Source organism: Lygodium microphyllum, chromosome 15, assembly GCF_053477565.2.
Source record: "Lygodium microphyllum isolate KBCC chromosome 15, Lygodium_microphyllum_v1.1.10, whole genome shotgun sequence".
NCBI lineage: Eukaryota > Viridiplantae > Streptophyta > Polypodiopsida > Schizaeales > Lygodiaceae > Lygodium > Lygodium microphyllum.
In genome coordinates this window covers 17,436,825-17,461,785 of record NC_141149.1, presented here as the reverse complement: position 1 = coordinate 17,461,785, position 24,961 = coordinate 17,436,825, and the positions used below count along the sequence as shown (strand labels likewise).

The window sequence follows — 24,961 nt, the reverse complement described above, 5'->3', positions numbered from 1 at the left end:
GATGTGACTACTGAATAAACAATGCTCATGCAACAAACACACTATGGAGTGAATGAATACTGAACCTCGAACTCTTGTATCTCAAGGATCAGGGCAGGGATAATGAGTTGGAGAGTGTGTCGTACTCTGAACGGATCCCGAATCATAGCAAGGCAGCCTCTGATTGTCGAACAACAGTAAATGCAGCCTGTGTGTGGTAGGACCTAATGCATACAACATTCTAGAGAGGGGGTGTGCTGTAAACGCAAGCTAAGGAGAGAAAATTTGCAAACACAGTAGGGAGGAGAGAGAAAACAGCAATGACAGCTGAGAGGAGAGAGAAAACTGGCAGGGCGGCAGTTGGGGCCTACAAACGTAGTAGTATGTTGATGTGGCACGCTGTACGACAATTGGATGGGTGGACAACACCAATTGCCTGGCTGGAAACAGTAGCAAAATGATGATGGAGGGCTGGAAACAGGCGCTAGATGAGTGAAGACTGCAATGGACAGCTTGGACACCTATTTATAGAAAGTTTGGGCCCTCCCAAGTGGATTTGTGCTTATGGGATAAAGACACTCTCTAGGAACGCATTTCTTTAAAATAAACAAGGTTTCTTTCTTAATTAAGCATGTTTTGGGGCTGTTTAAGTAAATCATTTACCCTAAGGCGTCCCACCCCAAAGCAGCTAGAGTATCAGACAAAGGGAGTGCATCGGCTGCCCAGTGCATAGTAGCAATGAAACGGGGACAGGAATGGGAACAGAAATGCAGGGTCCTAAGGAAACGAGAATGAGGCCTCAAGGGGAACGGGAATGTAAGGGGAACGACTTGTACTATATATATGATTTATATATTTTAAACTATTCATTTATATATTTCGTAAAAGTTCTTTGAAAAACACGTGCACAAACTGCAAAACATGATAGTCTTTTTTATATTTGAAAGGATGGTTACATTGAAATGGCACATAACTTATAAGATCCAAAATAGATGATAATCTAGGATTATACTACATAAAAGAGTCAAGAAGCATCAAGTAACAAGTATAGTTGACAAAATATAGCAACTTGGAATTTGAAAGTCTCTCAAAGTAACCATTGGATCATACATGGCTGCCACTAGCAGCAAGACTATCCAAAAGACTATCATCCACATTGTCTAAGAAAGCCATATCATCATCAAAATCAGCATTTGCAAGTTCCAAAGCATCTTGATCATTGGCTATATGTGTAGGCATAGGTGTCTTCCCATCCTCATCATCAAAGGACTCTTCTTCATCAAGAGCTATAAACTTTTTTGCCTTGAGGGAAGCCACATCTGCAAGAAAGCGCAAGTTTGCATTGACAAATATTAAGTCATTCACTTGTTTTGTCCCAAACCTATTCTGTGTTTTAGATGCAACATGCCCAAATACACTCCATAGTTGCTCAGTGGGAGAGGAGCTTGAACCTTGAGACAAAATCCGCATTGCCAATGTTTGAAGCTCAGGTGCATGTGCCCCATAATCTTCCCACAAGGCAGTCTCAATCTTTTTGTGCATTAGCTGACCCAAACCTTCGTAACTTGTTTCTATAAAAACCAAGCTGATCTTTCACCTATATTCTCTTAGTATCAATGGGAACCAACCTAGAAAGCACTATGTCCCAACCCTGCATTACCTCTTCATCCTTCTCTTGACCACACCCTTGGAACTCTGGATCTAATACATATAGTGCTGCATCCATAGATGAGTGATAAGCATTCCATCTTGCCTCACATAAATCTCGGACTTCTTGATACTTTGCATCATCCAAACCAAGCTGTCCTAGCTTCTCAATCATGTGATCTGCCCCCTCTTAAACCTTTCCAATGCATGGCTCTCGTCCATCTGCAATTCGCATCAAGCGCATGATTGGCTTCATGACAATATTGATGCTTTTCAATTCATTCCAAAATGCACGATCTTGTATGATATTCTCCATTGCTTTACCAGCCCTTGATCTAGAAGTAGCCTATCCCATCCACTCATTACTTACCACCAATTGCTTTAGGGGTAAGCTTATCTTCTCAAGTCTCTTTGTCATAAGAAAGTTATAGCCAAAGTGCGTCTAAGAGTACTTTAAGAGATCTTTTTTAGGTGATCTCCTGCAGAACTTACTAAGAATGAACTGATGGCTTTGGATGAAACTAATTATATCCTTGCTCTTTTGGATGAAGGGATCAATCCATGACAAGCTACCAATGTCTTTCAACAAATTGCTGAAACAATGAGCAAAGCATGGGCTGAATGTGATGTGCGGATATCTCTCCTCAAGTCTCATACCTGTTGCCCTATTTGTTGCCTCACCATTAGCAATAAACTGGATTACATTTTCAGCCCCAACTTTTTCAACACCTTCCACCCATTCCTCCACCAGCTGATTTGCACTTTTTCTTGTACTTGAGGCATCATGTGAGGAAATGAATTGCATCTTTCCTTGGGAATAAGCAACCATCCCATGGATGGACCGTTTTCGAGTATCACTCCACCCATCTGCTATCAAAGAGACACCATTCCTCACCCAGCTTTCTTGCATAGTTGCCAAAGCACATTCAATTGCATCCTTTTCCTTTTGCAACAAAATGGTACGCTGTGTCTCATATGATGGAGGCTTATAGGTTGGCCCATACTTGGCAATCTCTTAGACTATCTCAAGGAAGTAGGGAGATCTTATAACATTGAATGCAACATGATCATGGTAGAAAAACCTTGCCATAGCTACATCCACCTTGTCCTTTTTACGAGGATCCCAAGCTATTCCCAAGGTTTGTTGCTTGCTGCATTTTCCATGATGGGATTGTGAGGATGCAAAAGTTCCAAGTCCCCAATGCATGGCTCCATCACCCATGACTATATCATCAGCTTGTCCACTAAAAAAAGATGCATCAATTGCTTGCCTTTTCCTTGCACATACTTTGTCTTCTTCACTTGGGTACTTTGCCAAGAGTTGCCTTCGCATTTCAGGTGTGGTATTTAGGCAGAAATTTATTTGGGCTCCGATGTCAACATGACATAAGTGTTGCTTCACACGATTGGATCCTCCTGTTTTCAATTGCTCACACCTTTTGCATTTCCATTTCTTTGCACATCCCTTTGATGCATTATGGTCCACTTTCTCAACCTCATCCCATTAACTAGGCTGAGATCGCTTATTGCGTAAATGCTTTGATCCCGAGGAAGCCATGGTTTCTACAAATTCAGGAATCAAAAGCATTAGCCGACCCTCCAAACTTAGCTTATTTTGAGAGAGAAAGAGACTACTGTGAAAACATAGCTGTTTTAGAGAGAGAGAGAGAGAGAGAGAGAGAGAGAGAGAGAGAGAGAGAGAGAGAGAGAGAGAGAGCGCTGTAATTAGTAAAAGAAAAGGTTGATAGCTGTAAACAGTAAAATCTGAGGCTCTAAGCTTGTTTTGAGAGAGAGAGAGAGAGAGAGAGAGAGAGGAGATAACAGTCCAGCATGTAGTTTTCTCTTATCTAGAGGTTGAAACGAATGTACGTGAGTCGCAGCACACAACGCCTTGCTCTCGACAGTCTGACAATTTGCATGCCAATCGCCACAATCCGGACACCTCATGGGTCACTTTCGGCAGTCCCAACAGCACCTGCCACTTTTTCAACGTTCCTCTTTGGGGAACGACAGCATCCATGTTCCCCTACGTCCCCCTAGCCGTTCCCCCTTTATAGGCGTTCCTCACAGTGTTCCCCCACGTTCCCCTCCATGTTTCCCACGTTTCCCCATGTTCCCTCGGTCATTTCCCCTTCATAGGCGTTCCCCTGTTTCTTTGGCATTTTTTTGGTGTGGAACGTGTTCCCACATTCCCAAGGGAGTGGAACGCCACTCCCTTGCTACTATGACCCAGTGGCCTACTAAGATTACAGAGGCGATGGTTATCTTACCAAGGGAGCCCAAGTGATCACCCTAGAGAGACCAAGGCATTGGATAAAGGGTGCATGGTAGCTATCCAGCGGCCTATCAAGTTCTGCAAAGGCGGATGGAATCAGCTCTGGCTTTTAAAAAAAAAAGACTTTGTAGTTTTGATAGATTTAAGATTAAGTGAGGGTTTCAAATCAAATTTCGTCCTATTGAGTATCCTTGTCTCAAACGGGAGAGTGATATAAGGGATGGCTAGACCCAAGACCTTGACAAAACAAGCATACCATTTCTACCAATGCTGGGTATCGGTGAAGAAGGAAAATGGCTAAGGTGTGGGCGACACAAATATAGCAAAGATGTGAAGCAAGCAAGACAAGCAAAGCAAGCAAGCAAGCTAGGGAGAACTGCCTTGGAGACTGCATGTGCAATGCCATGAATATGGTGGATCTAGAGTCGACCACTCCAAAAGATCGAAAAGGGATAAATGTATGCAGATGCAAGTTTACATGAATAGAATGCCAATGCATGGGATAATGCAAAGGGAGATACAAGATGTCATGCTCACGCAAAATTCAATGCAACGGTGCCACTTGGACATTGCCCTTGCAAGGGAATTGTTCACTTGCTCAAGTGAGTGCCCTTTTACAATCATGTTATTCTGACAGTGTGGATGAAGTTACAAATATCCATAAGTACAATACACAAGAGTAAATGAATGAATGAATGTCTAAAAATTGTAAGCATCATCATTGCTACTATCAAAGAGAAGTAGCCACTCCCTCTCAAATTGGAAGGGAAAGCAAGAGGGAAGCACCCTCTCCTCGTCAATCTGAAGAAATAGGGGAGGGTATACCCAAGTCGATCCTAGGTCGATGGTATTGAAGAACCGGCCGGTTGATCGCTTTGATCAAAATGTCTGCAAATTGTCTGATGAAGGCACAAACTTTAGGCAGATAGTGTCTAGCTCAACCTGCTCTTTGGAAAAGTGGATGTGGACTCCTACACATGCCACATCCGTGGTGTGATGATCGTATGGCCGCAAGGGCAATGGCACTCTTGTTGTCACAGTAGACAATGGTGGGAGAGTCACAAGGGAAGTAAAGCGCCGCGAGTAAGCTCCTTAGGTAGATGGTCTTGGTGGTGCCATCAAAGAGAGCTTGATACTCAATCTCGGTCGTGGAAAACACATGAAGACATGCAATCCAATGTGACATCCTAGGTGTTGTGAAATATTGATTGAGAATGCTGATTGAGTAAGCTAAGTCTGGCCTAGTATGAATTAACCAAAGAAGTTTCTCTACAACATACCTATAGGTATGTGCATCGAAGGGCTGACCTAGGATATCCTTCGACAAGTGGACAGTAGGATTGAGAGGCGTGGCCACTGGCCATGTCTGATCGGTAGTGAACTGGTCCATGAGCTGAAGTGCGTACTTCTATTGTGACACAAAAATACAACTCCTAGATTGAACTACCTCCATTCCCAAGAAGTAAGATAACAAACTAAGGTTTGTCATCTCAAATGTAGCACTAAGCTTTGCCTTGATTTCTGCTATGGTAGTGGAATTTGAGCCTATGATGAGTAAGTTACCACGTACAACAGGATGTAGCTGACCCTCGTTGTAGTAGATCGAACATATAAGTTCGAGTCATAAGGGATAGAATGGTATCCGTGAGCCTGTAAGAACTTGTCCATTCTATGGAACTAAGACTGTGGTGCTTGCTTTAGCCCATAAAGAGCTTTCTGCAAGCGGAATACCTTATGCCTCGGGTTTGTAGAAAGAAATCTTGGTAGCTGCTCCACATAGACTTCCTCCTCCAGATAACCATTCAGGAAGGCACTCTTGACATCTATCTGATGTATCGGCCAATCATGGTGAGCGGCTAGCGCTAGTAATAATCGAAAAGATCTCGAATTGTACAGTAGATGCGAAGGTCTCTTTGTAATCAATACCAAGCTTTTGTCGAAACCCTTGCACGACAAGGCGAGCCTTGTACTTGTCTAAATCCTATCAGCCTTTAGGTTGGTTCTAAAAATCCACTTCGTCTCGATGGCTTTCTTGTGGCTCGGATGATCTACCAATGTCAAAGTCTTATTTCGGTAAATACTCTCTTGCTCCTTCTCCATGGCCTCTTGCCATTGAGGGTGCTTAAAAGCCTTCTGTCATATATGCGGCTCAGAATGCACTATGTAATTAGCTGTAAACAGTGACGCAAATGATGCCTGAGGTGGAAGCCAGACAGATCTTCTAGGTTCCTCCGGAGTGAAATCTCGATGGTAAGATCCCTGAATCTCGCATGGTCTGCTGGTACCAGCGAGGTAATGGGTCTTGCAGAGGGGGTATGGGAGTTGAAGAATTTGTAGGTAGGTCAAGAGTGAGTAGTAGACCAGGCTCAGCAGGCACGATCTTCAATGATGTGGAAGGAGAAATCGGATTGGAATCCAGTGTAGAGGAATGCATGATATCTCTCTTTAAAGATGACATCCCTCCTAACGATCACCTTGTTTGTTCGAGGATTGAAGAAATGGCAGGCATTCGCTTCGGAGGAATATCCGACAAAGATAAGGAGAAGCGCTCAAGGAGTGAACTTTCCTATTTTATCATCAGGGGGGTGTGTGTATGTACAACACCCAAAGACTCTGAAGTGGGACATGATAGGCCGAGAGCCAAAGAATGCCTCGTACGAGGTCTTCTAAGGCAACTAAAAGCCCTCGGCGGTTGGCTTGGTAAGAAAATGGGTAATGTGGTATAGGCCATTAGGCTATGCCTCACCGCGAGCAATCACTAAACCAATTTGAGAATTAAGGACCTTAATTGTGGTTGCTATAAAGAAAACTGGTCACCCCAATTGGCAAAGTTACCGAACAGATAACAAGTTCATCCCAAGCTGAGGGACATAGTATACATTGTCTAGCGAAGCTAAATTTGGACCCTTGTTAGTGGCAAAACTGACGCAACCTTGAGCATGGATCTTGACCGAGGAGTTATTTTTGATGCGGATCTGCCTGGTTGTAACGGCTTGGGTATGGAAGATGCTCTCTATAGGAGTCATGTGATGTGTAGCTTCAGTGTTCACAATCCAAACAGGTGTTGATGTGCTTGGCTGTAACGAGTGGGCCTCTGTGGTAACCGCGTCGGGAGGCAACTCACAGATGTGGATGAGACTCGCATTGGATGTATCTATGGAGACGATGTGGGCTTTTGTAGACTAGTCAGACAAGCCCTTTGGCCCTCTAGAGTTGAGAACATTATTGAGATTGAGATGGCTGAGTGGTGGTAGTATGGGTCTAACCTTTCCATTGCCCCTTGCCATCACCCTACTTCCCTTGATGGGGGTTGTCCCACTGAGGGGTGGGGGACTGTGACTTGGGTTTTGGTGCTATGCCTCTAGCCTTTTTATTGACACTTGTCGTCAAAATGACTAGCCTTTTGACAATGTTTGACAATACCTATTATTCTTATGTACATTTTGCCACCCAGGTTTGAGTTGAGACTAGGAGTTTCCTGGTGATTCCCCTACTTGTTTTTGATTTTGATTTGAAGTTTGATTTAGTTTACCCTTCCCTTGTTGTCTCTTTAGAGAATGAGCAACAAGAGCCTCCTCTGAGGGATTATTCATATGAAATTGATCTAATAGTTGTGCATAATGTAATAGCTAATACTCAAATTCATAGAATGTGGGTAAATTGGGCAGAGAAACTACTTGCTGCACAAAATTGAAGTATTTATGTGGTAGCTTGTTAGGAAACAATGTGACCTGATCATCAGAGGACTTAGGAGTCCATGTAGTGGAGAATTCAGCAAGGAGATGCCGATTTGACTTTCAAGTCATCCCGGTCAGGGATTTTTAAGTTCTGAAACTCATGGTCAAGATTTATTCGATGGGTCCATAGCGAAGGCATTCGTAGCCTTCCATGAGCTTGACAATCAACTCGACAATAGCGAAGGTATTCGTAACCTTCCATGAGTGGACGACCTTGTATGGAACAAGTGTGGGATTCGATTGGGGTTCCAACCCTTGCACAAGATTTCATAGGTTTTGTGAGTCAAGGACATGTCTTATCAAGTTCGACCAAGTTGTAAAGTTTGATCTGTTAAAACGAGTCTTGTCATTGAATGCATGCTTGGTGGAAGATGAGGTAGAACCATGGGGCGTTGGGAATGTGGGGTAAGATGGATGTGGAGGATAAGATAGGGGTGGTGGTGGTGTGGTGGAGGTGTCTGATAAAGAGGAGGAGAGGGAAGAGGTGGATAGACAGAAATAGGTTGCGAGTGTCCAATGAGTGTCGATTGATGCAGGGGCATGGGAACATGAATGTTTCCATAAGGTGCCGGTGGAGGTGGAGGCACTGGGACACATAAGTCGTGTGCAAATATCAGTTGGGACATAGCCTAATGACGAGAGGGTTCATTAGGTAATGCTATGGAGGCAAATTGTGGGACCAATTGATCCACACTTGGGAGAGACTGGGGAGAATACCTAGACTGCAATGATCCCGAAAGTGTACGAGGAAAAGATGGAACATCACGCGGCTGAGAAAGAGATGAGGTTCTAACGGGTGTGCCTAAGTTTGAAGAATCCCTTGGTTTAGTGAATGAAAACACACGTGATCCTACATGATATGCAACATGCAGTGCACTTAATGGAGGCTGAAAGGATGTGACAACTGAATAAGAGGGTGGGAAGAGAGAGAGATTAAATGGATTTGTGATAGATGTAGATGTTGGAAACAATGTGGGTTCCTTTTGTTCATTAAATGCATTAAATTGAAATGATGATGATGAAGATGCACATACTTCATTTTGACCTTTGAAAACAAAATTGTTTGAAGGAAAAGAAGGAGAAGGAGTACTCACAGTTTCTTGTTTCAATTGCTTACCTAGTCTTGAGTTCATAAAGAAATATCTATCTTGCTCATTACTCATAAATCGGAAATTGTTTTGCATACGTCCTTCATCATGAAAATCATCCATACCAATAGGAGAAGGGGATTCATCATTAATAGAATCTGAAATGGTAGACATACTTGGCTCCGAAGAGAATAAGTACGAAGGCAATGGAGTGTACTCTATGTCAGTTTCCACTTGCGGATGGCCAGTCCTAAGTGGAGATTCTACCCTTCTTGCATGGTTAGTAGATCGGTGCACCGAATCTTGAGGGTGAAATTAAGACTTACCTTCTATCTGCTGTTGCTGGGCTCTATGTATCAAAATGTGATCGTACTCAGTTACAATGATCTCATAAAGTTGTGGAACTCCATGGTCGTCCAATGTCTGTCCAACCATGTTGGGAGTTTGTGAAGCAAGCTTTGAGACCCACTCGGACTTGTTCCTTGATGGATTTAGCTCAGATGTGAGAAGTGGTGCGGAAGTAGCACTCGAAGTCATCTGCCCTTGTGTGTTTCTGCTTCTTGTGTAGAGCTTTCAGATTAAGGCCTAGGTTTCTCTTAGAGAACTCGGCTCTGATACCATGTGAAGAAATACCCTAACACAGAAGCACAAATAACACCGTAGGATAAAGCACAAACTAATAGAAGAACACAGTTAGGGTTAGAGTAACTTAGAGACAATAAATACAGAGAATGAGAATGAATGAAGTGATATGACTATTGAATAAACAATGCTCATGCAGTAAACACACTATGCAATGAATGAATATTGAACCTTGATTCCTTGTATCTCAAGGATTAGGGCAGGGTTAATGAGTTGGAGAGTGTGTCGTACTGTGAAATGGATCTCGAATCGCAGCAAGGCAGCCTTCGAGTGTCGAACAACAGTAAACGCGGCTTGTGTGGTTGGACCTGATGCAAACGATAGTCTAGAGAGAGAGTGTGCTGTAAATGCAGACTGAGGAGAGAGAAAATCTGCAAACGCAGCAGGGAGAGAAAACAACAGCAACAATTGAGAGGAGAGAGAAAACTGGTAGGGCGGCAACTGGGGCTTGCAAATGCAGTAGTATGCTGACGTGGTAGGCTGTACGACAGCTGGATGGGTGGACAGCAACAGTCGCCTGGCTGGAAACAATAGCAAAATGATGATGGAGAGATGGAAACAGGTGCCAGATGAGTGAAGATTGCAATGGACAACTTGGACTGCGATGTCATTTGCGAATGGGGTGTGGGCAAGAAGCTCAAAATACTTGAAACTTGCAAAAATGTGATTAAGGTTGAATGGAGGGCAACATACCTATTTATAGAAAGTTGGGCCCTCCTAAGTGGGTTTGTGCTTATGGGATAGAGATACTCTCTAGGAACACAATTTAAATAAACAAGGTTTTTTCCTTTATTAAGTATGTTTTGGGGCTGTAAGTGAAGCTAATGCATTTTTAGCTCAACAGTAGGTTTGCCAAACCAAACCTCTTCAGGAATGCCATTTTTCAATGCACGATTGGGAGAGCGATTGCATATATGAACTACAGTTTAAAGAGCCTCTCCGCAGAATTGTTGCGGGAGATTAGTTGTGGACAACATGCATATTTGACTCTCTCACAAAGTGTGCGATTATATCTTTTAGCCACGCCATTTGATGTAGGATTGTAAGAGGCTGTCAACTCCCTCTTAATGCTGTGCATCTCACAGAACTTTTTGAACTCATTAGAGACATACTCGCCCCCGCCCCCATTATCCATTCTTATAGCTTTTAACTTAAGCCCTTTCTATGTGGTAACAAAAGCATGAAACCTTTTAAAGGCATCGAACATTTCCTTTTTGCTCTTTAAAAGTATTGTGCACCCCCATATGAAATAACATGCATAGTGTACACATCAGAGTGTACTAAATCGAGAGCATTGGACTTCTTAACGACACTAGAGTAATAAGGAAACTTCACATGTTTTCCATATATGCAATCCTTACAAAAGTTGAGACTAGAGCCTTTTATGTCAAATCTCCCTAGAGAGGAGAGAACTTGAAGGCCTTTTTGGCTCATATGACCAAGACTTTTGTACCAAAGTTCCATTTGCGAATGAACTTCAGCCACAGCCAAGAATTGTTGGGAAGAAAGAGCTCTCGTGCCTTTTATACTTGCACGGGTGTGAACATACCCTTAGTACTTGTACTTATGTATATCTATCTAAAAACCTAAAGTGGTACACTCATCATTGTACCCACAAATCGTGCATACTTTACTCTGCTCTCTCTCACTCTGTCTCGCTGTTGCTAACGAACATTGAGTGTCTCGATCTTCGTGCCTCCCGGTCACTACAAAAACTAGGATCAGAGTTGCGGTTAAGGTGTTTGCACTTCTCAGAGTCCGTGCGGGTCAACAAGTCACGTTTTCGCTAGGTGACAGTTCCAGGTTGCAGGCGCAGGTTAAAAACGTCATTTTTGGTTAGACGCAGGTCAAAACGTCACCTCCTGGTCAGACTCAGTTACGTGGCTACAAGCGCAGGCCAAACAATGTTATTTCTGGTCAGACGCAGGTCAAAACGTCACCTCCTGGTCAGACTCAGTTACGTGGCTACAAGCGCAGGCTAAACAATGTTATTTCTGGTCAGACGCGAGGTCACGCGATCAGGCGACGGGCTGCAACGTCATTCCTGGTTCGACGCAGGTCACGTAATTAGGCGACGGGCTGGTGGCTGTAAACGGAAAAGATCCGTTTTTTTTTTCCTTTGCAAAAATTTTAAATATTTTCAAAGGTTCCCTGCAGGCAAGCCCTTTGGTCACTGATGGGCGTTCGTGCATATAAGCACAGAACTCAGATTTGTGCAACTTTGCACCTGAACAATTGGGGCTTTTCCCGGATTTCGGGACCTTAACTCAAAATTGGACAATCTGACTCAGAAATTACAAAATCAGTGCACATTTACTCGGGATTTTGGGGCTTTCACATTTTAGTGATTTTTTCAATTTCATTGAAATTTGTGCACATCGGACTTGAGAAATTCGGGGATTTGTCCAGATTTGATGCGAGTAAGATAAAATAGTGATATCTGTCTCAGAAATTGATTTCTGAAGGAATTTGTGACATTTTCCTCCGACATTTGGGGCTTTTCATGTACCTGCAAAAATTGGACTGAAATTTACCCAATTTCTCGACATTGATGCACATTGAACCTCGTGCTTTTTGGGGCTTTTGCAGTTTGGGCAAAATTTGTGCGCCATTTGGTCATTTTATGTACATGCGGGTTTAATTCCATGCAATTTGGACATCTAACACTTGGAAAATTTGGGGGTTTTGCTGAAATTGCTCTATTTTAGCAAAATTGGCTTGTTCTATACATGTCAGAGACAATGCAGATGTATGGTTAATGCTTTGAGCACAAAAATTTTGGGGCTTTTGACCATGCATGTCAAATTTTATGCCTGTGGGTACATGTACAACAGAAATTGCAGCTAAAATTTGGGATTTCTCATGTAGTGTGATGTATTTGCCCTTGTAACAGCTGTAATCAGTTGTGGAATGCTGTAGCACATGGTTTGGTGCTTCTGAAAATTTACTTACAGATCTGAAATTTCTGCTTCTACGTGGTCATTTATTGCTGGTTGGTACTTGTTTGTACCTTGGTCACTTATGTGACAGTTTGGGCCTGCATTTGCTGATTTTTTTGGTCACATTTGGGCTGAAAATCATGGCCGGCAGCAGTGACAACAATAATCTCATGCACATAAAGAAGCTTGAAGGAGCACATAACTTTGCCGTTTGGCAAAAACAATGTTACAATATCCTGTTGCAAAAGAAGCAGGCAAAGCTGATTAAGACAAAAGGGGCAAAACTCGTAGATATGGAACAGGACGATTGGGATGAGTTAAATGAGCTTGCACGCTCAACCATCGAGCTATTGATTTCTGATACCTTGTTGTTCAACGTTGAAGGTTTGGATTCTGCATATGCTATATGGACTCTACTAGAAGAACTGTATGCACAGAAGAGTGCCGCAAGCAAAGATTATTGGCTGAAAAAGCTTATGGATTTGCGTATGAAAGAGGGTACAAAAATGTCTACTCACTTGAGTGAGTTTAACTCCATTTGCGAGCAGCTGGTTGCCTTGAAGTTCTTGATTGATGAAGAATTTAAGGCTACGTTTTTGCTTTGCACTCTTCTAGAGAGTTGGGATACATTCAGGACTGCTACGAGTAATTCTAATGCGATTCTTTTGTATGCTGATGTAGAGGGTGCTTTACTCATGGAAGAAATGAATCGGCAGAACAATGCATCCAGTAAGTCTTTCGGTGCTTTGCATACTAGGGACAAATCACAACAGAAAGGCAAATTTGATAGTAAGGGGCGCAGTAAATCGCGTGGTAAGGATGTTGAATGCCATCATTGTGGCAAGAAGGGTCAGTTTAAACGTGACTGCTACAAATGGAAGAAAGAGAAAAGAAAGGGCAAGAAGACAGATGATAGCAAGGAAGAGAAGAAAGAGGGTCAACCTAAGAAGAGCAGTGTTAAAATTGAAGAGGTGAATGTAGTCACTCATGATAGTAATAGTGGGAATGATGTACTCTTGGTCTCTTCACACTTTGGTGTACATGCTTTACTTGCAGATACAGATGATGATATGCATACCTGGATTCTCGATTCAGGTGCTTTCTTTCATGTCACCCCTCATCGTGAGTGGTTCTCTCTCTATACAGGGGATATACATGGTGGTGTCCATCTTGGGGACAACTATGCATGTGACATTGCAGGTATTGGCATTGTGCAATTGCAGTTTCAGTATGGTTTTGTCTTCACACTTCAGCATGTACGGCATGTACCTCAGCTCAAGAAGAGCTTGATTAGCACAAGGTAGCTAGATGATGATGGATTTCATACCACCTTTGGTGATGGAAAATGGAAGATTTGTAAGGGATCTAGAGTGATTGCTAGAGGTTGTAAAAGTGATACCTTGTATCCTCTCCATGTATCTAGTGTGAGTGATTATATTGTTGCCGTGACCAAATAGCCAAGTATTTCTTTGTGGCATGGCCGGTTGGGACCGAGTTTCCCAAGAAGTGTGGTCAGGCAAGCCACCTTTATATGCTCACATAAAAGTGTTTGGCTGCGAGGCTTTTGTGAGCATTCGTAAAGAAAAACGCAGCAAACTTGAGCCAAAGTCCTGCAAATGCATTTTCCTAGGATATGGTGACAAGAGTGGAATGGGGTATAGATTATGGGATCCCGAGAAAAGGAAAGTAGTACGCAACTATGATGTTATCTTCCGGGAAGATCTCATGCATAAACAACCCAAAAAGACTGAGGAGGTCCATAGGGTTGTATTCCGGGAAGAAATACCTTTTGGACAACAAAATGTGCTTGCTGTACAGCAGCAAATACTTGCTATAAATGAACCTGTGGGGTTGCAAATGGCCTAGCCAATTAATTTTTGGATGGGCAAGGTCAATTTTTTGGGCATGGATTAAGGGTTGAATTAATTTTCAGAATTAATTAATTTTGAAAATTAATTAAATGGCTGGAAATTGCTGAAAATGGATTAAGAAAGCTGCCACTCGGCAAAACTTTCCCATGCAAGTGGGGGAAAGGCTAAATAGGGCTGAAGGGAGAGGGAAATCTTGTTTTTTCATTTTGGAGCTATGGGGAAGAGGTGTTGGACTATTGCTGCCAGCTTTTGGGGCCATTTCCCAGCCATTGGAGACCATTTTGGTGATGGAGATTGCATATTCTTGACCTTGGGAAGTTGGCAATTGCTGGTGATGCACTTTCTCCTGAAGATCACAGTCTCTGATGCTTTTTTTTTCTTGTTGGTGTGTCCGTTTGGGGCTGGTACAGCAGGGCAGCAGCCGATTTTGATCAGTTCTTCACGACAAATCGCAGAATTTTCTCTCTCTACAGCATTCTCTCATCTGCTTCAGCCTATGCTCAGCCATTCTTAACAATTCTCAGCCATTTGGAGGAGATTTCAGGCATTTTTGGTGGGCTGATCTGTAATTTCTGCAGTAAACCCTAATTTACAGTAGAAAATAGGGTTTAGCAGCCACCTTGGGATCCGTGCCAGAGATTGAAGGCTCAAGGGACTGAAATCAGCAGCTGATAATTGAAGATTATCAAGGGATTTCAGAAGCCAGCCCATCCCAAATTGATTTGGGACAGCATTTGGCCAGCCAAGGATCAAATTGGAGAAGAAATCGTGGGTGAATCAAGGGGCAAATGACCCAAAAGGCTTGCTGGTCATTTATGACAGTAAGAGCAATTGGTTAGCAAGAGGAGATTGAAGAATCTCAAGTTGTACTCCTTCCAATTGAATGAAAGCTAAAGAAATACCACAAGGGGCACTAATTTGGGGCCAACAGGGTGTCTACTCTCCAAGAATGTTATGGTAAAGTGTGTATTTCATTTTATGTGCATTTATTTATTGCTGTAATTAACTCTTAAATCAGGTTATCAGCACCCATTCCAAGAAGGAAGGCTGGTTTCAAGGTTCCATTGTCGGGATACATCAAATCTCTTGATTTGGTGGGCCCAAGGCACCTGATTGCAAGCCAAAGCTTTGTGCTAGTGTTAATCTTTGTGTTCAGCTGAGAAATTACAGCAAGATGTCTTCATACAGTGGGATGCAATCAAGCAGTAATTATGCCTCTCATGATGCACATTCACATGTGAAAGAAGGAAATGCAATGCCTAATCTTGGACAAGTCACGAATCATGGACATCATGCTGAAAATGTGGTTGAAGGCCAAGATGTTGGACCCTCAATGCAGAAGGAGGATGATGATCAACAAGAGGAAATGAAATTCGATGATACATTCAAGAATCAAATGAGGGCAACAGTCAATATCTTTGCTGAATTGGCAAAAGATCCTCAGTTTACTCGGTTTTTGAACACTCCTATGAAGGACAACAAGGGCAAGAAGAGAAAATCCTCTTCTAGAACTTCGGGACAGCAAGATGCATTGAAGAACAAGCCAAAGCCTTCTCAAGACGCTCCTAAAGATGCTCATGGTGAAAAGCAGTTGGTGCGAGTTGGGCAAGAAATTCAAATGCAAGTTCATGATGTAAATGCTAATCTATGGTTTTTGGACAGCAAGGTTTGCATGAGAATTTGGGGCAGCCAGCTTACTTTGGTGGTAGCACAATTTTTCATGCTATGGTGGGTGAGTGACCGAATGTGGGAATGTATGGCACACCTCCCCATAACTTTCAGCAACCGATGCATGGCTTGCATAACCCAATGTACTCGGGTATGGCTCATGGAATGCATAATCCGATGTATGGTGGCATCGGTATGATGCCTGGTGTGCAAAATCACGCATATGGGCAAGCATCAGTACCCCCTCGTGTTTTTGGGGCTCAAGGAATAAGTGATGGAAATGCAAATGCTTTGTTTTATGCTGGCTATCATGGAAATACAGCAAATGTACCCTTTTTACAGCAGCTTGTATATGACAATTTGACCCCCATAGGTCCAGCAAAGGACTATGATGAGGGAGATAAAAGTGTGAAATTTGAACCGTTCAGTGGTGCACAAGATAGGCTGAAGCTTTGAGTTTCATTCAGCAGTTTGATGCAACCTATTCAGGGGGAAACTTCACCGAATCCTCTAAAATTCGAAAGGCAACCACTTTCTTGAAGGGAAATGCATTGCAGTGGTGGTCCACGCTCTTGATGCAAGGTAGAGAACCATCAACATGGGTACAATTCAAGAAAATGTTTGCATTGGTTGACTAGTACCTTTGAGGTGGACATCATGACAGCTTGGATCAAGCTTGATGCAAAGGAATGCAAGAATTTAGAGCAATACAATAAGAAGTTTTGGGATGCATTACTGCCCATCACTTCTTATCGGTGAGTTCCCCTTCATGAGCAGGTGGAGAAGTATGTGTGTGGTTTGTCTAAAGGAATCGGGGATTTTTTCATTAAATCCACTGTTTCAAGCATGTCTCAGCTTATAGAAATTGCTACTACAGTTGATACATTGCTGTGTGGAAAAGATGTTGGCTTTCAAGACCATGATGAGTCAAATGCCAAGGAAATGAAGGCTGAGAAAAATGGCAGATCTGAAAATCAGGCTGAAAAGAGGCAACAACAGCAGCAAAGACCTTCGAAAAGTGTGGCAGAGCATAGAGAATTGAGGGCTGCTAATACATGTTACATATGTGAACAGGAGGGACACATTGCTAGGAACTGTCCTAATCAACAACAAGCTGATAATGATGATAGCACATGAGAGGATCAGTGATGTATGGAATATCACACTGGGTTGCATGTGATGAAAGATCGGACATGCATTGTATGTTAGCAAGTGAAGCATGGTAGGCAAAAGATGCTGCAGTTTATTACAGCTTATGTAAGGATAAAGTACGTGTTTCAGAGAACTTAAGGAACGTAAAAGGGAGCAGCTGATCACCATGGATGTGTGTTGTATTTCTTAAAGGGTGATTATGTATTGCTGCGTTTTGAAAAGTCAAGGCTGAAAAAGATGAAAGGGCAAATGAGAATGTATTTGCAGTTCAGAATGAGGAACTATGGACCTTTCAAGGTGTTAGAGAGGCTCAGCGATGTGGTATATCAGCTGAAATTGCCTTTACACTAGTGAACACACTATGCCTTTCATGTGAGCTTGTTGAGGCATTTTTATGGTGATGTGCCTAAGGATGTATCTGCTGAAATTCAGTCCAATGTAGAGGAGCTGAATAAGATATTGGTATTTGAGCAGATTTTGGCACATAAAGAGAAAAGGTCAAAGGTAAAGCTTCCATAAGCTATTGGGTGAAGTTTCATAATTTTTCACCGATGGATGCTAAATGGATGGAAGAGGATGACTTGGTAGACCATCCTCAGTTGTTACAGCTTGATGCCTTTCAGCTAAAGCCGACTTTGGATTGGGCTCTTTCAGGTTCAGCAGGGCAAGGGTCCAGAGTACAACCTAACACTCAAGGGGGAGGTAGCACTTCCACTCCTCCAGGAATGGACAGCTCTCGTATATAGTGGATCTCGGATGTATTCAATATGCATCCAAGGTACTATGCTGACAGTATGTCTGCCATGAGGTCACTATTCAGTGTACTAGTCACTGTGGTATGTATGTAGATGGGTATGGTTTTCACTGCAGCTCTGAAACTATACATTTGTATCAAGTTATGATCATGAGAGATTGATTACCGAGTGCTGGTTTTCAATGTATGATCATTAGTTTCAGTGGTATTCAACTGGTTCTATGGATAGCAGCATGTGTATTGAATGCCATTGACAATTCAGCCATGGTTTCGACTCGGTTTATGTTTTACTATGGTTCTGTAGTCAGCACTATTGAGAAACAAGAGTTTGGGATGCATCCGATGAGTTTCTGGCAATAGTTCTGGACTATTGTTGAGCTTTATGCTATGTTTATGCTGGCTGGAAATTTTCAGCAAATGGTGGGGCACATGAGATAGTTAGCCAGCAGTGGCTAATGTTGAGTTGACTATGATGCCTTGTGAAAATTCCAGTGCAATATTGTTTGCTTTGACACATTACAGTGCAATCGAGGACGATTGCAAGGATTTCAAGGGGGTGGTCTGTCATGAGGACGTGAAAATTTGATGCTTTGCTTATATTTAATTGACATTTGATTAAAGGATTAATCAAATGTGCAATTAAAAGATGCACATGTGTTGCACATGTGAGGTGCAAGCTACTTTTTCACAGTTGAAGGCCGAAGGACCCTGTGAAAAAGTTGGGTGTCAAAGGCAAAAGTTGTAACAAGTTACACTTATTAGATTCTAGGTGAATTTTGGTGTCAGTTTGCCCCTAGGACCATTGATTGGCCATTAAAGGATTAATCAAATGTGCAATTAAAAGATGCACATGTGTTGCACATGTGAGGTGCAAGCTACTTTTTCACAGTTGAAGGCCGAAGGACCGTGTGAAAAAGTTGGGTGTCAAAGGCAAAAGTTGTAACAAGTTACACTTATTAGATTCTAGGTGAATTTTGGTGTCAGTTTGCCCCTAGGACCATTGATTGGCCATTAAGTGTCAGTGGTGACACTAGGGACTAGGCATTAATTAATGGATTAATGCTTGTCCAAGGGTCAATTAATGTATGGGACCACTTTGGGTTGCAAATGGCCTAGCCAATTAATTTTTGGATATGCAAGGTCAATTTTTTGGGCATGGATTAAGGGTTTAATAAATTTTCAGAATTAATTAATTTTGAAAATTAATTAAATGGTTGGAAATTGCTGAAAATGGATTAAGAAAGCTGCCACTCGGCAAAACTTTCCCATGCAAGTGGGGGAAAGGCTAAATAGGGCTGAAGGGAGAGGGAAATCTCGTTTTTTCATTTTGGAGCTGTGGGGAAGAGGTGTTGGATTGTTGCTTGGGGCCATTTCCCAGCCATTGGAGACCATTTTGGTGATGGAGATTGCATATTCTTGACCTTGGGAAGTTAGCAATTGCTGCTGATGCACTTTCTCTTGAAGATCACAGTCTCTGATGCTCCTTTTTTTTGTTGGTGCATTCGTTTGGGGTTGGTACAGCAGGGCAACAGCTCATTTTGATCAGTTCTTCACGACAAATCTCAGAATTGTCAGTTTGCCCCTAGGACCATTGATTGGCCATTAAGTGTCAGTGGTGATACTAGGGACTAGGCATTAATTAATGGATTAATGCTTGTCCAAGGGTCAATTAATGCATGGGACCACTTTGGGTTGCGAATGGCCTAGCCAATTAATTTTTGGATGTGCAAGGTCAATTTTTTGGGCATGGATTAAGGCTTTAATAAATTTTCAGAATTAATTAATTTTGAAAATTAATTAAATGGTTGGAAATTGCTGAAAATGGATTAAGAAAGCTGCCACTCGGCAAAACTTTCCAATGCAAGTGGGGGAAAGGCTAAATAGGGCTGAAGGGAGAGGGAAATCTCGTTTTTTCATTTTGGAGCTGTGGGGAAGAGGTGTTGGACTGTTGCTGCCAGCTTTTGGGGCCATTTCCCAGCCATTGGAGACCATTTTGGTGATGGAGATTGCATATTCTTGACCTTGGGAAGTTAGCAATTGCTGCTGATGCACTTTCTCTTGAAGATCACAGTCTCTGATCCTCCTTTTTTTTGTTGGTGCATCCGTTTGGGGTTGGTACAGCAGGGCAGCAGCTGATTTTGATCAGTTCTTCACGACAAATCTCAGAATTTTCTCTCTCTACAGCATTCTCTCATCTCCTTCAGCCTATGCTCAGCCATTCTCAACAATTCTCAGCCATTTGGAGGAGATTTCAGCCATTTTTGGTGGGCTGATCTGTAATTTCTGCAGTAAACCCTAATTTACAGTAGAAAATAGGTTTTAGCAATCACCTTGGGATCCGTGCCAGAGATTGAAGGCTCAAGGGACTGAAATCAGCAGCTGATAATTGAAGATTATCAAGGGATTTCAGGAGCTAGCCCATCCCAAATTGATTTGGGGCAGCATTTGGCCAGCCAAGGGTCAAATTGGAGAAGAAGTCATTGGTGAATCAAGGGGAAAATGACCCAAAAGGCTTGCTGGTCATTTATGACAGCAAGAGCAATTGATTAGCAGGAGGAGATTGAAGAATCTCAAGTTGTACTCCTTCCAATTGAATGAAAGCTAAAGAAATACTGCAAGGGGCGCCAATTTTGGGGCCAACAGGATGTCTACTGTCCAAGAATGTTATGGTAAAGTGTGTATTTCATTTTATGTGCATTTATTATTGCTGTAATTAACTCTTAAATCAGGTTAGCACCACCCATTCCGAGAAGAAAGGCTGGTTTCACTGGTTTCTCACCAAAGTACAAAGCAAGATTGGTTGTGAAGAGGTACAAGCAGGAATATGGAATTTACTTTGATGAGATCTTCTCTCCTGTAGTCAAGATGACTACATTGAGAACCATTTTAGGCTTGGTTGCAACTGAAGATATGAAACTCATATAGATGGATGTAAAGATTACATTCTTACATGGTGAGTTGCATGAAGACATATATATGCAACAGCCTGAAGGGTTTGTGGAAAAAGGAAAATAAAAGATAGTATGCAAACTCAAAAGTATGGGTTGAAACAAGCACCTAGAGAATGGTATTATAAGTTTGATACATTTATGCAGTCTCAAGGTTTCCATAGAAGTCAAGTGGATCACTGCTTGTACACCAAGAAGGCAGCAGATGGTAGGGTGATTATCTTGGTTTTGTATGTTGATGACATGTTGATTGCTGGCAAGGATACTTATGCCTTGGACTCACTGAAGCGAAGTCTTCATGGCAGCTTTGACATGAAGGATCTTGGTGATGCTCATCACATTCTTGGCGTGCGAATACTCAAAGAGAGGTCAAAAGGATTACTCTATCTATCTCAGGAGAAGTATATCTTCAAGGTTTTGCAGCGTTTCAATATGGAGGGGGGGAGGGGGGAACAATTGGGGTTCCATTGTCCCCATATGTGAAACTCAGTGCAGAGGACAACCCTACATTTGATGATGAGAAGATTGAAATGGCCAAGATACCATATGCTTCAGCTGTTGGCAGTTTTATGTATGCTATGGTTGCTACACGTCCTAGCATTGCCTTTGCAGTGGGAGTGGTTAGCAGGTACATGGGAAACCTTTGTAAAAAGCATTGGAAAGTAGTGAAAGGTATTATGAGATACCTCAAAGGCACAAAGGAGTTGTACATTTGCTTTGGAAAACAGAAGGCATCTGTTGTTGGCTTTACGGACGTAGACTATGCTGGTCATGCGGATTGCAGAAAGTCCACTTCTGGGTATGTGTTTACTTTCACAGGAGGAGTCTCTTGGATCTCCGGGCTATAAAAGTGTGTTGCATTGTCTACTACAGAGGCATAGTATGTGGCTACCACTGAGGCATGCAAGGAGGCTTTAGGGCTTTCACGTTTGGTAGGAGAGCTTGACATTACAGAGTTACTTGTTTTCCATTGTGATAGTTGGAGTGCTATCATGCTAGCACGGAATCCTGTCTTTCATGCAAAGACGAAGCACATACAGGTGAAGTTTTACTTCAGTAGAGATGTACTTGATAGCAATAGTGATAGACGACGGAGAGACAGATCCACAAAAAATGATGAAAGCACGAGTATCCTTCTCCTCCCAACCACGCCTAGATATGTGCTGGCCCTCTACCCTGATTCCTTTGCCAGCCGTCAACTTCCTGAAGTCCTACTATTCCTGGACTCCCTTACTCTCTAGGCTCCCCTTAAACCCGTTCGAGCGCCCAAGAGCCCAGACGGTCATTCTCGTGCATGTTCCCCTAGATTTACCTTAATGTGACATTAAATGTCACTTTTAATGTCACATTCCATATTTATGACCTTAATGTAACATTAAATATCACTTTTAATGTCACATTTCCTTCCCCTTAAGAATTGGTTTCGTCCTCGAAAACGATACTTGGAAGGTCTAACTGTAAATCGGGAAACCTTTTCTTTAGAGTACTTACTCGCTCCCATGTTGAGCTTTCTTCTGAACAATCTTTCCACTTAACCAAACATTCTTGATAAATAGTATTTCTCGTTCGTCTATTACGAACATTTAATATTTTTTCTGGTTCATGTGGATTAGATTGGTTATAGAATAACTCCTCAATATCATCATTTAAGATTAGATTATCCAAATCACCCAGCTTCTTCCTTAATTTGCTTACATGAAAAACTGGATGTATTTTACTACCAGCAGGTAGTTGTAACTTGTAAGCCAATTCTCCCACCCTTTTAAGTATTATGAAAGGACCACAATACCTTGGTGAAAGCTTTGGACAGTGTCTCTTTTTCATAGTTTTATTTTGTTCAGGCACCTTAAGATAGACCAATTCTCCTTCTTCAAAGGAGATGTCTCTTCGGTGAGGATCTGCATATGCTCTAGCTCGATTTTGAGCTTTTTTAATATTTTCTTGAGTAAATTTTAACATACTATTCATATCCTCCAAAAAATCTTTAGCTGCCTGAACCTTTTCCTTATGCAGTCCTACTGCAAAAGGAGCTCTGGGGTGAAACCCATACATTAACATAAATGGACTATATCCAGTGGAAGAGTGCTTGGCACTATTATATGCAAACTCTGCTATCGGTAAATACTCTTCCCAATTAGTTTGCCTTTTACTTACATATGTCTTAAGTATATCTTCAAGAATTTGGTTAACCCTTTCAGTTTGCCCATCTGTTTGCGGGTGATCCGCCGTACTTATGCTAAGTTTAGTATCCAATTTCCTAAATACCGCACGCCAAAAATGGCTATCAAATTTTCTATCCCGATTAGAAACTATATTTGCCGGAAGGCCATACAATCGGTATATGTTCTCTACGAACAATCTAGCCAATTCTGGTGTTTTAACATCAGTTGAAGTTGGAATAAACCTAGCCATTTTGGTTACCTATCCACAATCACCCACACAGAGTCGTGCCCCCTCTGTGTTCTAGGTAGAGCAACAATAAAGTCCATGGAGATACTCTCCCATTTTCCTGAAGAAATTTCTAATGGATGGAGAAGTCCTCCCATTTTTAATTTTTCAGCTTTATTAACCTGGCATTTATTACATTTGACCACATAGTCAAGGACGTCCTTATTCATTCCAGGCCAATAGAACTGCCTTTTAATAAGACTATAAGTCTTATTAACTCCTGGATGTCCCGCACTAGGGGTATCATGACACTCAAAGAGTATCTGGCGCCTTATGTCTATATCTTTCGGGACACATACCCTACCCTTGTAGAGTAAATAACCATTATCAATGGTAAAATTCTTCCACTTGAATCCAGTTTGAGCAACCCCTGATGCTCCATTTCCTTGTTGAACATCCTCAGATATTTCTCCCTCAGTAGAAGCACTTTCAGTTGGATCCCCATTTTTTATTGCTTCCCATATGTTGGAATATGCCGGATCAACCTGGCATTTCCCTTTTAAAGATTCAAGTAAATTGGAAGTGAACTGAGTAAAACTCAATTCATTAATGATGGGCATTCTACTGAGTGCATCAGCTACTATATTATACTTTCCTTTTCTATATCTTATCTCATAGTCGAACTCTTGGAGGAGTTCGGCCCATCTGGCTTTACGCCCGTGTAAATCTGGTTGATCATTAAGCCACTTAATGCTTTCATGATCCGATAAAATCAAAAGTTTGGCACCATACAAATAGTGCCTCCATTTCTTCATTGCATGTACTATTCCATACAGCTCCCTCTCATAAACAGAATAATTCTGTTTTGCACGATCTAATTTCTTGCTTTCAAAAGCAACTGGTCGACCTTCTTGTAATAAGACCGCGCCTATTGCCTTATCACTGGCATCAGCTTCAACCACAAATGGTTTATTGGGATCCACTATTAATAATACTGGAGCTGTAGCAATAGCTACCTTAAGTTTTTGAAAACTTTCATTTTGATCTGTTCCCCAATTAAAATTTTTCCCTTTCCCTTTAAGTTGGTCTGTCATTGGAACAGCTATTTTGGGATAATCTCGAATGAATCTACGATAAAATCCAGATAAACCTAGGAAGATCTGCAGCTCTTCCAGGTTCCTTGGAAGTGTCCATTCAATAATTGCCCTTATTTTTTCTGGATCCATGTTGATTCCCTCTTTCGAGATAATATGCCCTAGATATTTGACCTCTTGTGCAAAGAATTCACATTTAGTTTTCTTTGCATAAAGGGAATGTGTTCTTAACAGTTGGAATACTAATTGTAAGTGTTCCAAATGTTCTTCTCTTGATTTACTAAAGATCAAGATATCATCCAAAAAGACTACTGCAAAATGTCCTAGATAGGGCCATAAAACACTATTCATCAGCTTCATAAAGGTAGCTGGTGCATTAGTGAGGCCAAAAGGCATCACCAAAAAATCATAATGCCCGTATCTAGTACGAAATGCCGTCTTGGAAACATCTTGTGCCTTAATTCTTATTTGCTGATAGCATGATCTTAAATCTATCTTTGTGAAGAATTTTGCCCCTTGCAATTGATCAAAAAGATCTTCCATTCTGGGCATAGGAAATTTATTCTTCACCGTTATTTTATTAAGTGCTCTATAGTCAACACAAAGTCGCATAGAACCATCTTTTTTCTTTACCAATAAAATTGGTGAAGCCCAAGGTGAATTACTGGGTTGAATAAACCCTTTATCCAGGTAATCCTTAATTTGTCTTTCAACTTCTTGATGCTGTGTTTCACTTAACCTATACGGTGGTTTTGAAATTGGGTGTGTATCCTTATTTA

At 41.9% G+C, this 24,961-nt stretch overlaps 1 protein-coding gene and 1 pseudogene across 1 annotated transcript in view; one reads left to right on the top strand and one right to left on the bottom strand.

The window, feature by feature from the left end:
* LOC148024300 (uncharacterized protein At4g14342) overlaps nucleotides 1–24,961 on the top strand; it is a 44,152-nt gene that overhangs the window by 7,961 nt on the left and 11,230 nt on the right. The gene's annotated exons all lie outside the window — the stretch shown is intronic.
* LOC148024301 (uncharacterized) lies at nucleotides 1,084–3,130 on the bottom strand (annotated as a pseudogene).